This window comes from Myotis yumanensis, unplaced genomic scaffold, assembly GCF_028538775.1.
Source record: "Myotis yumanensis isolate MYYU_CA2020_CCGP unplaced genomic scaffold, mMyoYum1.0.hap1 SCAF_12, whole genome shotgun sequence".
NCBI classification, from domain to species: Eukaryota; Metazoa; Chordata; class Mammalia; order Chiroptera; family Vespertilionidae; genus Myotis; species Myotis yumanensis.
In genome coordinates, this window is record NW_027223763.1 from 29304229 (window position 1) to 29317778 (window position 13550).

At 40.8% G+C, this 13550-nt stretch overlaps 1 protein-coding gene across 2 annotated transcripts in view; it reads left to right on the forward strand.

The window, feature by feature from the left end:
• The window catches only part of SPATA31F3 (SPATA31 subfamily F member 3), a 71596-nt gene that overhangs the window by 747 nt on the left and 57299 nt on the right, over positions 1–13550 (forward strand). Inside the window, exon 1 of one of the 2 annotated variants that reach the window (XR_011473399.1) lies at positions 2118–2159. The exons of the other annotated variant lie outside the window; for it this stretch is intronic. The gene's annotated coding sequence lies outside the window, so the exon portion shown is untranslated. Of the gene's footprint in view, positions 1–2117; positions 2160–13550 lie in introns of those variants that run through there. 2 annotated transcript variants of the gene reach the window in all.

A 13550-nucleotide genomic window follows, 5' to 3' on the forward strand; every position in this document is an offset into this window, starting at 1 on the left:
GTATTTGTTACACACTGTTCTAGAGGATAAAAAAAGAGCCTGCTTTGTCCTTAGCAACATGGAACTTACCAATGAGGGATATAAGGTAAATATGGTGCTACATATTGCTATCACTTTTTTCTTTTTAAAAAAAATATATTTTTATTGATTTCAGAGAGGAAGGGAGAGAGAGAGAGAGACATCAATGATGAGAGAGAATCATTGATTGGCTGCCTCCTGCACGCCCCCTACTGGGGATGAGCCCACAGCCTGGGCATGTGCCCTTGGCTGGAATTGAACCTAGGACCCTTCAGTTCGCAGGCAATCGCTCTATCTACTGAACCAAACCAGCTAGGGCTCTTTCTTTCTTTATTAAATACTAGAGGCCCTGTGCAGGAATTGGTGCAGGGGGTGGGGGCTTTGGGAGGTTGGCCGGCTGGCCCGGCTCCTGGTCGAACTCCCCATCAAGGGGACAATTTACATATTAGCCTTTTATTATATAGGAATAAATATAATATTTATATTTATATTTATTTTTAGAAAGAGAGGAAGGGAGAGGGAGAGAGGGAAAAAACATCCATGTGAGAGAGAAACATCAACCGGGTGGTTGCCTCCTGCATGCACCCGGATTGGGATTGAACCTGCAACCTGGGTATTTGCCTGGACCAGGGATCAAACCCATGACCCTTAGGTACACGGGCTGCTTCTACAACTGAGCCACGCCAGCTAGTGTTTGCTATCATTTTAAAACAAAGTGCCAGGTACTAGTCTAGACACTTTAGATATATTAGCCATTAATTTTCAGACCATATCTTGGAGGGTATGTACTGTTAGTTTCTACATTTTGCTGGTGATGAAAATGAGGCACAGGAGGTTAAACAACTTGCCTGAGGTTACATAGCTACTATGTGTGGAGGTGAGATTGAAATACAGGTATTCTGACTTCAGACTACAAGTTCCCAACCATTTTACTCTGCTACCGCTGTGAGAGGAAAGGCTGCTAACCATTAATATATGGAGTTCTAAAATTAGAACATATTTCTCAGGAACCACTAACACTTCCCCTCTCCCTTTTTTTTGCTTGTGAAAGTAACACAAAAGAGCAGACAGCTTTCCATATAGCCTGGCGGACCCTGACATTCTTTAGAATTATATCACACCAACAATTTTCACAGGATTCTCTGGACTGTTTTCAGTGAGTGTTTTATTTCTAGGCTGTGGGTTAAGCTTATATGGAAGACAAGGATGTAACAATATCACCATAGAAATCTCTGCTGGTTAACTTATTTCTTCATTCAAAAAAATGTGTATTGTACACCTATGGTGTGCCAGGCGCTGTGCTGAGAACTAGAAGAGTCAGACACAGTGCATTCCCTCAAGGAACTGTAACCTCACAGAGGAAACAAGCTTTGACGGAGAATCTAATACAAAACAGAAAATGAGTTGTGTTCCACAGAGGCATGCAGTGCAGTGGGAGTCCCGAGGAGGAGAGAGACAGATTACTTCACGAAGGGAGGTGTGTGGGTTAAAATGCATAATTATTACTTAACTTTTATGGATATTAAAGTATTACAAGCAGTATACAATTTATTAAATTCCTTTTTTAAAGGATTCCATGCAAAGTTCTCATATTCAGAAAAGACAGCTTGTTACTATAAGGGTTGTTCAGAGTATGGAGAGGTTAATAAGCACAAATTTTTGTCGTCGTTAATCCTCACTTGAGGATATTTTTTCCATTGATTTTTAGAAAGAGTGGAAGGAAGGGAAGCAGGGAAGGAAGGGGAGAGAGAGATAGAGATAGAGATAGAGATAGAGATAGAGATAGAGAGATGTGAGAGACATACGGATTGGGTGCCTCCCTCTGCACGCACCCTGACCAGTGACCAGGGCCAGGGATCAAATCTGCAACCCAGTTACATGCTCTTGACTGGGAATCTAACTCTAGACGCTCTGGTGCTCAGGCCACTGCTCTAACCACTGAGCATGCCAGCCAGGACAAGCACTCCGTTTTTTAACATTAAGTATGTTAGCTACAGGTTTTCCAGAGACCTTCTTTATCTGTTTAAGGGAGCCTCTACTCAGGAAGTGGAAGATGGCCTCCAGCCTATAGCTAGCAAGAATGCAGGGCTTCAGTCTCGCAGCCACAGGAAATGAGTTCTGCCAATAATCTGAATGAGCTGGTAAGTGTGTTCTTCCTCAGTGATGATTAGGTTCCTATTGCTGCTGTAACAAACTTACACGAACATCGTGGTTTAAAACAACACAAATTTATCTCATAATTCTGAAGACCAGAAGTCCACAATGAGTCTTACAGGGCTAATGTCAGGGTATCAGCCGGGCTGTATTCCTTCTTGAGGTTCTGGGGAAGAATCATTTCTTTGCCTTTGCTAGCTTCTAGAAGCCACCATGTTCTTGGCTTGTGGCCCTTTCTCTGTCCTCAGAGCTAGCAATGGCTAATCAAATCTTTCTTACATCAGATAACTCTAACTTTTTCTTCCATTGTCACATCTCATCTGACTCACCTACCTGCTTCTGTCTCTTAAAGAACCCTTGTGAGTACATTGGGACCACTCAGATAACCCAGAATAATCTCCCCATTTTAAGATCCTTATTTTTTAAAAATTTTATTTAGGTATAATTGAGAAACAACATTATGTTAGTTTCAGGTATAAAACATAATAATTTGATATTTGTATATATTCCAAAATGAACACCATAATAAATTTAGTTAACATTCATTACCATACATAGGTTTTTTTTCTTGTGATGAGAACTTTTAAGATGAACTCTCTAGCAACTTTTAATTATGCAATACAGTATTATTAACTATAGTCACCATTCTGTATATTATGTCCTCATGACTTATTTATTTTGTAACTGGAAGTTTGCATATAAGTGACTTATTTCACTTAGCATAATGACCTTAAGGTCTATCCATGTTGTTGCCAGTGGCACGATTTCATTTTTTTATGGCTAAATTTATATATTTTCTTTATCTATTAATCTGCCAATGGATCTAAGGTTATTTCCACATTTGACTATTGTAAATAATGCTGCAATGAGCATGGGGGTGAATATATCTTTTTTTGAGTTAGTACTTTTATTTTCTTCAGGTAAATACCCAGAAGTGCGATTACTGGGTCCTGTTATAGTTTAATTTTTAATTTTTTGAGGGCCCTCCATACTGTTTTCCACAGTGGCTTCACCAATATGCATTCCCAGCATCAGTGCACAAGGGTTCCTTTTTTTCCACATCATTGCCAGCACTTGATTTTGTTGTTTAATTCTTTTTATATTTTGTTGGATTCAGTTTCCTACTAGCTTGTTGAGGATTTTTATGTTTATATTCGTGGGGGATATTGGTTTATGTTTTTTTTCTTTTGCTGCCTTTGTATCCCAATAATACTGACTTAATTGAATGAGTTGGGAAGTGATTCTTCCTCTGCTATTTTCTGGAAAGTTTGTGAAAGATTGGTGTTATTTATTCTTTAATTTTTGATAAAATTCACCACTTAAGTTATCTGAACCTGGGCTTTTATTTGTAGAGGGCTTTTAAATGACTGATTTAACTTCTTTACTGGTTTTGGGTCTATTTCCATTTATTCTTGAGTTAATTTGGGTAATTTGTGTCTTCCTAGGAATTCTATAGAATTATGTTATATAAATTGTCCTAATTATGTTATATAAGTTGGCATAAAGTTGTTTATATCATTTCTTTATAACCCTGCTAATTTCTGTAAGATTGCTAGTGAAGTCTCCTCTTTCATTTCTATTTTAATGATTTATATCTTCTCTTTTTTTTTCTTGATGAGTCTAGCTAAAGGTTAGTCCATTTTGTTCTTTTCTAAGAACCAACTCTTGGTTTCATTGATTTGCTTCCTTGTTTTCTATTTCATTGATTTCTATTTTCTGTTCTTTGTTACTTATTTTCTTCTGCTTGCTTTGGGTTTAGTTTGCTCCTCTTTTTCCTACTTTGAGTTTAAAGCTTAGGTGATTGACTTGGATCGTTCTTCCTCAATAACGGCTTGCACTTGTACACTTTCTCTTTCCTGCCTTCTCATCTCCTTGGAATGTTGCTATAGTGCTCCTCTTTAAACTGTCAGCATTGGAACCTCCTTTCTATGGTTTAGGAGTCACCAGGTTTTTTTTTTGGTTTTTTTTTTTTTTTTAGGAGTCACCAGTTTTAAGGGTGTTGAAGGTTGCCAATGGGCAACCACTGTCTTGCACTGGACGTCCAGGATCCAGTACCAGTATTCACTGTCTAGTACCTGCTGCATTCCAGTGTCCAGTGCAATCACCCTGGTAAGTTCAGCTGAAGAGACCAGGGTTCAGTGACTGCACCGCAGCACCTGCCTTTGTTTGGTTCTCTCCTGTGATTTTGACTGTTTACCCTGAGCAGTATCCTTTTGTTGCTGTTTTTTAATCTTGGATCTTCAGTCTTTCTAGGGATTCTCTGAGCTACACAGTACTTTTCCAATAAACTCCTTTTCTAATTAAATTAGTCAAAGTTGTTTTCTGTTTGTTGATTGGTAACCTTACTGGTATATGTACCCTGCCTTACCTTGCCTCACAGTTTTGCTATCTAAACCTTATGTTCTTTGAAAAGTCAGGCCAGATATTATTTCCTTCACACCAGGTATGTTAGTACCCCCCACCCCCCATGCTTGTCCCTATTATCATTTCTACCATTTTGTAGTATCACTATCTGGATTTCTGTCTCTCTTACTAGACTATGAATTTCTCAAGACAAGGACCATGTTTTACTCTCAATGCCTGAGATTTAGTGAGTACTCAAAGGTACAAACATAAATGTTTGGCGATTATTACTTTTTATGTCCTTAATTAAAAAAATTTTTTTTGCCTCTAAACTGAGGCCATAGTAGCCCGTGGAAACCCTTAGTCATTCCTTAGAACGCAGTTGCTTAGTTTCCAGCAAATGAAATTTAGCTAATTTCTAGGATATGCTGCCTGGTTCTAAGACATTACAAAGTCAGTTTTCTCTGTTGGAGTATGTCTTCCCCATTTAGGAGAATAGTTGATAAGTGTGCTATTTTTTCTGCAGTTACTTCTAATTTGTGCCAGAAGCATGTGAGTAATTAATGACACTTGATTCAAGTTCAGTAAAACCCTAGAAAAATAAAATATTCAGAGCTGTAGAAAAGAGGCGGCAAATAACAATATAGGTAATATAAATCTGGCCATGGAAAGACTTGTTTATAAGCTCTTTGAGAAATGGGATCATGTTATTCTTCTTTGGTTTCTCACAATAGCTTGAACATAATAGATATACATGTACATATATGTATCTTTTTGTTAATTTTACTCTAAGTTTCTTATTACTCTAATTTTTCTGATTCTCTGATTTTGGGCAGTTCAGAAAATATTTGGACCAATATAATATATATTTCTAGAAGCAGCAGACAAAATGATTTTGGACCAGGAAGATTGCAGATTTAGATAGCCTTAAAGTCTTATGTAAACTGAGTGAAGAAGCCAGGAAAACTTTATTTAAGTTTGGACTCTGGGTCTGTTCTCTGTACATGTGACAGCCTCTATTGTAAACAGTTTTGAAATCCTTTGGTGATTGTTGGGAAGACTCTTATACATGTTCTTAATCTGCTTTCTGAGGTCCTATGCCTTATGGGATTGACTGAAAACTGATGGAAGTGTCTGGAAGACCCTGGAGAGGCAGTGAGTGGTCCTTTGAGAGGACTCCTACTTCCAGTAAAGCGTGCAAGAATGGGATTGAAATGTTAGAATTAGTGATCCACTAGCTCAAAAGCAAGCTCCAGGGCATTGTCACCCCTAAGAGAGGACAGGTCGATGTCCTTCTAGGCAAGGTTCTTGTTATTTAGTGGCCTCTCTGGGAAAGCAGTAAACCATGATAGTACACTTGGGATAAAGGACTCTGAGCTGGCATGAGTGTAAGTAAAGAGTGGGGGCATAGAAGTGAAAAATCCACAGTCTAGAGGGAGACAGGTAAATAGGAGTGGATGTGCCATGAAGTGGCTTGCACAGGCTCATTCCAAGATCTTGGAAAGGGCTTAGCAATATTATATTAGTAATAATTTTTCTTAAAGATGTACACACACACACACACACACACACACACACCAAATAACATACATGAGCCTTGATGGCTCATAAAACCTAGATCTACCCTTGTATTCGAGTACATCAACAGCTGTAGCATGTTGTGATGAAGTATCATAAAGATATTATTGTAGTTCTGTGGAGGCACTAAAGAAAGGCATCCTGCTGAAGGTGCCATTCAAGTAGGGAGAGGATTCATTCACTAGGAGAGCAAGTATTTTTGTCTTTTTATTCATCATGTCATCGCCAGTACCTAGAACATTGCCAGGCATGTGTCAAGTGGTCAATAAACATTTTGTTAAAAAAAATAGGAATGAGTCAGAGTAGATAGTTGGAGATAGTGTTTGTGTGAAGAGTCTAGGAGCCTGGTGAGGTGGGTGCCTGTGGAGAACGGTGAGTGATGTGGCTGGAGAATAGGTAAGCAGGACCCAGAGCAGGGGGATTTCTGTTGTACCAGGCTTAGGTTTTGGACTCACTGAAGTCTTTAACCTTGGGAGTGGTATGATCTAATTTGATTTTAGAAAGATTATTCTGGAACCTGTGTGGAAAATAGAGTAGAGGGGATTAAGGTTTGAGTTAGGAAATTGTTGCAGTAGTCCAATCAAAAAATTATTAGAATCTGGACAATAATAGCATTATAGATAAGGGAACATATCCAATAAACAATTTAGGAAGTAACATTCTTGAACTGTTGAATCCAGCTGAATGAAGATTTAGTTATTCATTCATTCACTTCAACAAATATTTAATGAGTGCCTATTATGCGTCAGTGCTTGTGTCAGATATTAGGAATAAAACAATGAACAATTTAAATAGGGTCCCTGCTTGGAGTCTGTGTAAAATACAGGTAAATAACCTGGCAATTACAATACCACATCGTGGTAACTGTTATGAGAGGGGAAGTTTTAAGTGTTGTAGAAATAGCCTTAGCCAGTTTGGCTCAGTGGATAGAGTGTCGGCCTGTGGAATGAAGGGTCCCGGGTTCTATTCCGGTCAAGGGCACATGTCTGGGTTGTGGGCTTGATCCCCAGCAGTGGGCAGCAGGAGGCAGCTGATCAATGACTCACTCTCATCATTGATGTTTCTATCTCTCCCTCACCCTTCCTCTCTGAAATAAATAAAAAATATATTTAAAAAAATAAAGTGTTGTAGAAACATATAGAAGGAGTAGCTTACACAAATTTGTGGGGTTGACAAAAAGTTCCTAAAGAAAATTATGTCCAAGGTGAAACAAGAAGAATGAGGAGAAGTTAGACAAGTGAAGAAATATGGGTGAGGTTGTGGAAGGAGAAGAAAGACTCTGGAATGCATTTTTTACGGGCTAGAGTTAAATGACTGTGGACCATGAAGACATAGACAGAAGGTTAAGGTACTGGTGAGAAGATGAGTTCAGTTATGCTGTCTTAGGTTTGAGATACCTTGGGACATCCAGGTAGAGACAAAGGATATGTGAGTTGGGAGTTCTCAAAAGAGGTCAGGACCGTAGACATATAGATTTGGGAGTCATCAGGGTAGTTCTTGAAGCCCTAGGTCAGTGGTTCTCAACCTTCCTAATGCTGCGACCCTTTAATACAGTTCTTCATGTTGTGGTGACCCCCAATTTCATTGTTACAAATTGAACATAATTAAAACATAGTGATTAATCACAAAAACAATATGTAATTATATATGTGTTTTCCGATGGTCTTAGGCGACCCCTGTGAAAGGGTCGCTCAACCCCCAAAGGGGTCGCGACCCACAGGTTGAGAACCGCTGACCTAGGTAGTGTTGAAATCATCCAGGCTGAGTGCATAGACAGAACATTGAAAGAAACCAAGGACACATTCTTTTAAGGGGCTAGAGAAAGAAAAGCCTTGGGAGAGACTGAAGGAGTGACTGGACAGAAAGAAGAAAGTACTGGAAGAGAATGAAACCGGAGGGAAGACAGAGCAAGGAGCCAGAGAAAGGCAGGAGGAGAATAGAGCAAGAAGTGACCGACTTCAGAACTTTTGCTGAGTTCTAGAATGGTAAGCATTAAAAAGTACTCACTGGATTAGGGAACATGGGTGTTGTTGGGGACTTGGCAAGAGCAATTTCAGTAGAGAGGTTGGTGGCAGGAACCAGACTGGACAGTTCTAGGAGGTATGGGGAATTCTGAGAAATATCCTGCCCATATTTAACAGCAGGATAAATGTCCGTGTTAGAGAAAATTGGTGAGCACATCACATTCAGCCAAGGTTTTCCACATGCCTAATGTATTCTCCTATGGAAGATGTCTGTCACTGAGACAGTAAATGACAATGAGGACTTATACTAAGTATCTTGGAGACAGAGATGAAGTAAAGAGTGTTTTCCTTATCCTATTCTGCCTATTGAGGAACTTATTGAGTTTCTGGGTTTTTAGATTTTGTATACGTTTCCCTTAGATACCTTGGAAAAATGAGCGCAAAGAGCAGGGAAAGGGGACTGTCTGCTTTCCAGGCTTCTGGCGGGAGGGTGGGGGAATTCTGATGAAAAAGAGGGATAACTCCCCAGAGGATAACTACAAATTTTCATGTTCCTGGTGCCTCTATATCAGAGTTACCATTTATATCAAATCAGTTTTCACTGTTAATGTAAAATCATCATTATTAGACTTCAGAGGAAGTGGAAGCTCCATATTCTAGCCCTCAAAGGTATTAAATATAGCCAGAAATTTTATCAGAAAAAATTCATATTTACTCAATAGTTTTCCAGAACTCCAGTGACTAGAGGAATTATGGAAGTTAGTAAAATGACATATGCGAATTTTTGAACATTTAGCCTCGTGTAATAGACACAAATTGACCTCAAGAGAGGTCATATAAATACATTGGTAGAGGGCATGGGTTCTGGAGTCAGAGAGGTCTGTATTCAGAACTCTAAATTGCATATAGTTGATATATACCCTTGGCTGTGGTTTCTTAATATTGCTGAATCTTAGTCTTCTGCGAAATGGTGGTTAAATAAAATAATGCATATAAAGCTCTTAGTATAATGCTTGGCATACAGTATGCATTTAATAAATGTCAGTTATCATATTGCCCATGATTATAAAATTGTTCAGCGCTGGAACAAATTTCACAAACATTGCTATGTATTTTATATAATATTTTCTTAATCCTATAGCTACATGGGCATAGTAGGGGTGATATATACTATTATGCACTTTATGCGATTATATGTTAGTTTGGAAATATAAGCGTTCTTATTCTGCCATTGACTCACTCCTTTTAAAATCTTTCTCCCATTACCTCAAACTTTATTCATCAAATCAATTCTCTCCTCAGATATCCAAGTTCTCTTTTACTTACAAATGACAGAAACCCAATTCAAACAAATTTGAGCAAAGGTTTATGTAATTGGGATGTCAGGGGTTGAGCTGAATGTGAGAATCAGAGTATTATTAATACACAGTCTAAGTATGACAGCACTTATACTTTGAAGTGGAAGAGAGGCCATAATTGAGCAGCAAACAGATGGTCTGATAGAACGGCAGAGATCAGTCAAAGCAGGTTTGTTATGCTAAGGTCGGGGTCCTGGCTAGGAATACCTGGGATATGGGACAGGGACATCTGGATAGATGCTTCGGAGGATTTTGGCTCTGAAGACCCCTCTGAATCCTCAAAACTTGCAGAAGTGGCCTACTCTCCCATAGTAAGTGCTATTTTGATAGCTCTGTTTTGATAGACATTGTAATATAATATAAGTTGTAGAATCCCTCCTGCCATTAGGCAACAGGTGCCCTCATCAGGAGCCCTACCCCCTCTCCTGGCTGCTATGCCAATAACTTATGGTCACATACCAACACCACCTGGATGAGGAAGTGCTGGCCCTGGTAAGGGAGGAAAGATGTTGCACACTGAAGGAACTGCAAGAGTTAGCTAGCGTATACCGGCAGAAGCAAGGTAGTATATGTGGCATTGTGTTTTGAAGGTGCTTTGTCAGGTGGGCTAGAATATAATAATGGATAAGCAATAATTTGTGGACTTATGGACAACTTTGGGGGGACACAGGATTTAACATCCTGGCAAGAACCCTAAGGGATGGGATGGTTCTTCTAGAGTCTTTAAGAAAGTGATGGCCAATGTTGAGTGGAGTGGAAATGCTTGAATGACCCTAGCTGGGTAGATAGTAGAAGGAAGAAAGAGGCTGAGGAAATGGGCAAGCAGGAAAGGCTATATTATGTGAGGCCACAACACATCCCAGTTGATTATATTCCATGGGAGAACTCAGAAGCCATGTCATTCACCAAGACCATTATATGAGTGTGATGTCTCTAGGTCAAGTATAGCTAGTATCCCCATGGCAAGTAAATACTATGATAATTCCTCTAGTTCAGTGGTTCTCAACCTATGGGTTGCAACCCCTGAAAATACATCCTGCATATCAGATATTTACATTACGATTCACAACAGTAGCAAAATTACAGTTATGAAGTAGCAACGAAAATAATTTATGGTTGGGGGTCACTACAACATGAGGAACTGTATTTAAGGGTCGTGGCGTTAGGAAGGTTGAGAACCATTGCTAGTTCCTTTCTCCAAAGGCACCATAAGTAGAAGTGAACTTAAGTGATTGTATACAGGGGAAGAGAAAATTCTCAGACATATGAAAATATTGTTTTTATTGATTTCAGAGAGGAAGCAAGAGGGAGAGATAGAAATATCAATGATGAGAGAGAATCATTGGTCGGCTGCCTCCTGTATATCCCCTACTAGGGGTCGAGACCACAATCCGGGCATGTGCCCTGACCGGGAATTGAAGCGTGACCTCCTGGCTCATAGGTCGCTGTTCAACCCAGACATTTTGAAGACTATTAGACGCACAGTCTGAGTTGACATTGATACCCTGTCACAAAGATGGAAGCACAGCTCCAGTAGTCTTATTTAGGTTCTGGAAGCAATATATTCTCCACCTAAGATCATTGCTCTTGCTCAAATACCAGGTGACATGGAAGGAGAGGCCTGCTTTGAATGAGACCTGGAAAAGAAAAGGGCTCTGCCAATAGGATCTGGAGGACCCTAGAGTGTTGGAAGTGTTAATAGGAAGTGTTGGTAGGAAAAGATGCAGTATAGAGCTTATGCTAAGCTCCAGTGGGGGAATCACAATGCAGGCACTTGAAATTCTGGCTACTACTGCCCCTGAATATTCAGCTCATCAGCAGTAAAGATCGATGCTGATTCCTTGATGGGGACTCCTCTTCCTTGAGGAGACCAACCAGCTACTTGGTGGCAAGTCAACTACATTGGGCCTGTCCCACAATGGAAGGGACAGTGTCCATCCTCACATGAATAGATTACTTATTTTGGGCGGGATTTGCATTTCCTGCCCATTGTACCTCAGCCAGGATCACTATTTATTAGGAGCTTGTGGAATGTCTGATCTGTAGGCAGGGGTTCTCACACGGCATAGCATCAAAACATGGGACCCACTTTACAGTAAAGGATATGTGAAGTGGGCTCATGCTCATAGGTCCACTGGTCACATCACATACTGCACCATCAAGGGCAGCTGGCCTCAGAAAATGTTGAAATAGCCTTTTAAAGGCACAAGTAAAATGCCAGCTTGGTGGCAACACTGTGGAAAGATGGGCACCGTACTTCAGAACGCAGTATACAGGGGTGGGCAAAAGTAGGTTTATCATTATTTGTGAGTACATGAAACACAGAGTTTATTCTTATACCAGAGGCCTGTTGCACAAAGAGATTCGTGCAATAGGCCTTCCCTTCCCCTGGCTGCCGGCACCAGTTTTCCTCCAGCACCTGGGACCCAGGCCTTCGCTCCGGCTGGAGCCTTCAGTTGTCCCTGCTCCAGCCAGAGCCTTCAGTCTTTGCTCCGCCGCTTTGGCCTATGTATGCAAATTAACCACCATCTTTGTTGGGTTAATTTGCATACTTTCTTGATTGGCTAGTAAGCATAGTGGAGGGATGGTCAATTTACATGTTTGTCTATTATTAAGTAAGATTATTATTTATTAATTATTGTATTATTTCCCATGCAGTCCTTACCATTGGATTCCTGTAAACTTAACTTTTACTCACCCCGTATATAGAGAGAATTTTATATGGTGCTAGATCCCCAATGGGAAGAATACATGGATCTGGAAACCAAGGGGTATAAGCAGAGGTAACCCCACTTACTGTTACTTACAATGACCCAATGGGGGATTGTGTACTTCCTGTCCCAGCAACACTAAGCTTTGCAGAGTTGGAGGTCCTGATCCCCAAAGAAGGTGTACCCTTGCCAGGGGACATAGCAATGATCCCACTGAACTATAAGCTATGGCTGTCACCAGGACATTTTGGACTCCTTGTGTCCAAGCACCAGCCTAGAGAACAGGATTCACCATATTGGCAAAGGTAATTGACCTTGATCAGCAGGAGAAGATAAGGCCACTTTCACACAAGGGGAACGGGGAAGGAGGAAATAAGTGTGGAATCTTTGTGATGCAGTTGGGCATCTCCCTTTCCCCCCTTGAATAGACACATGCAACAACTCCAGGCTGAGAAGGTGTGATTACTGACAGTGTGATTACCAGACTCTTCAGGAATGAAGACTCGGTGGGTCACACTACCAGGGAAGCCACCCAAACCAGCCGAGATGACAGGTGACTGTGAGGGGAATTTAGAATGGAGAAGGCAGAGTACGAGCACCAGTTGTAGATCAACAGCAGTCATGAGGGCTGTCGTGCATTCCACTGAACTGGCTCTTCCTCAGGAAGAAAGGCCCCTGGGAACCTTGGAGGAGCTGCTCTCCAAACCCCTGCGGAGATGTGTGTAACCATGAGAATGTGCCTCTCAGATCTCCTGCTGTGGAGAGCAAGATGGGCTGATGCCCCCAGCTGCCGTGTTCTAAATGCAACCCTGCATTTTCTCCAAGACCATGTTTCCCGTGGCCTGTGTCCAGCCAGTGAGAGCACACGATGGGAGGCCCATTCCCGTGAGACAGAGGACTCCTCTGACTGCTGTTTTGGCTTGAGGATTCTACGTGGGCTTTGCAGAAACTTTCTGAAAGCTTTCTGACAGTCTAAGGCTCTTCCCTTCATACCTTCCTTCTTCCCCTCTCCCCTTCTCATGGGTCAGTGTGCATCACTGTCTGACAGATCTCAGCCTTCTCTGGCTCCCTCCCCATTTTCTTTCACGGGCATTTCCCCAGTTTCTTGGACTCTACTCTGATCTTGGTGTCCACTTCTCAGAGGACCTGAACTAACATAGATAGGAATAAATACACCCATTTTACAGATGAAGAAACTATTCTTCAAAAAGGTCGATTAACCTGCACCAGTGCACAAGGTTATACAGCCAGTAAGTGGCAGAGCCACCATTTAAAGCCTAGATTATCTGGTTTTAAAGCCCGTGTGCCTAGATTTCATATTGCTGTTTCTCTGCTTCTGCAGTTTCTGTTCACTTCATTCTCCTCTTCGTCTCCTGGAAAGGCTTTTGAATATTCTAGTCTTGACTCTACCCTGCAAAAGCAGG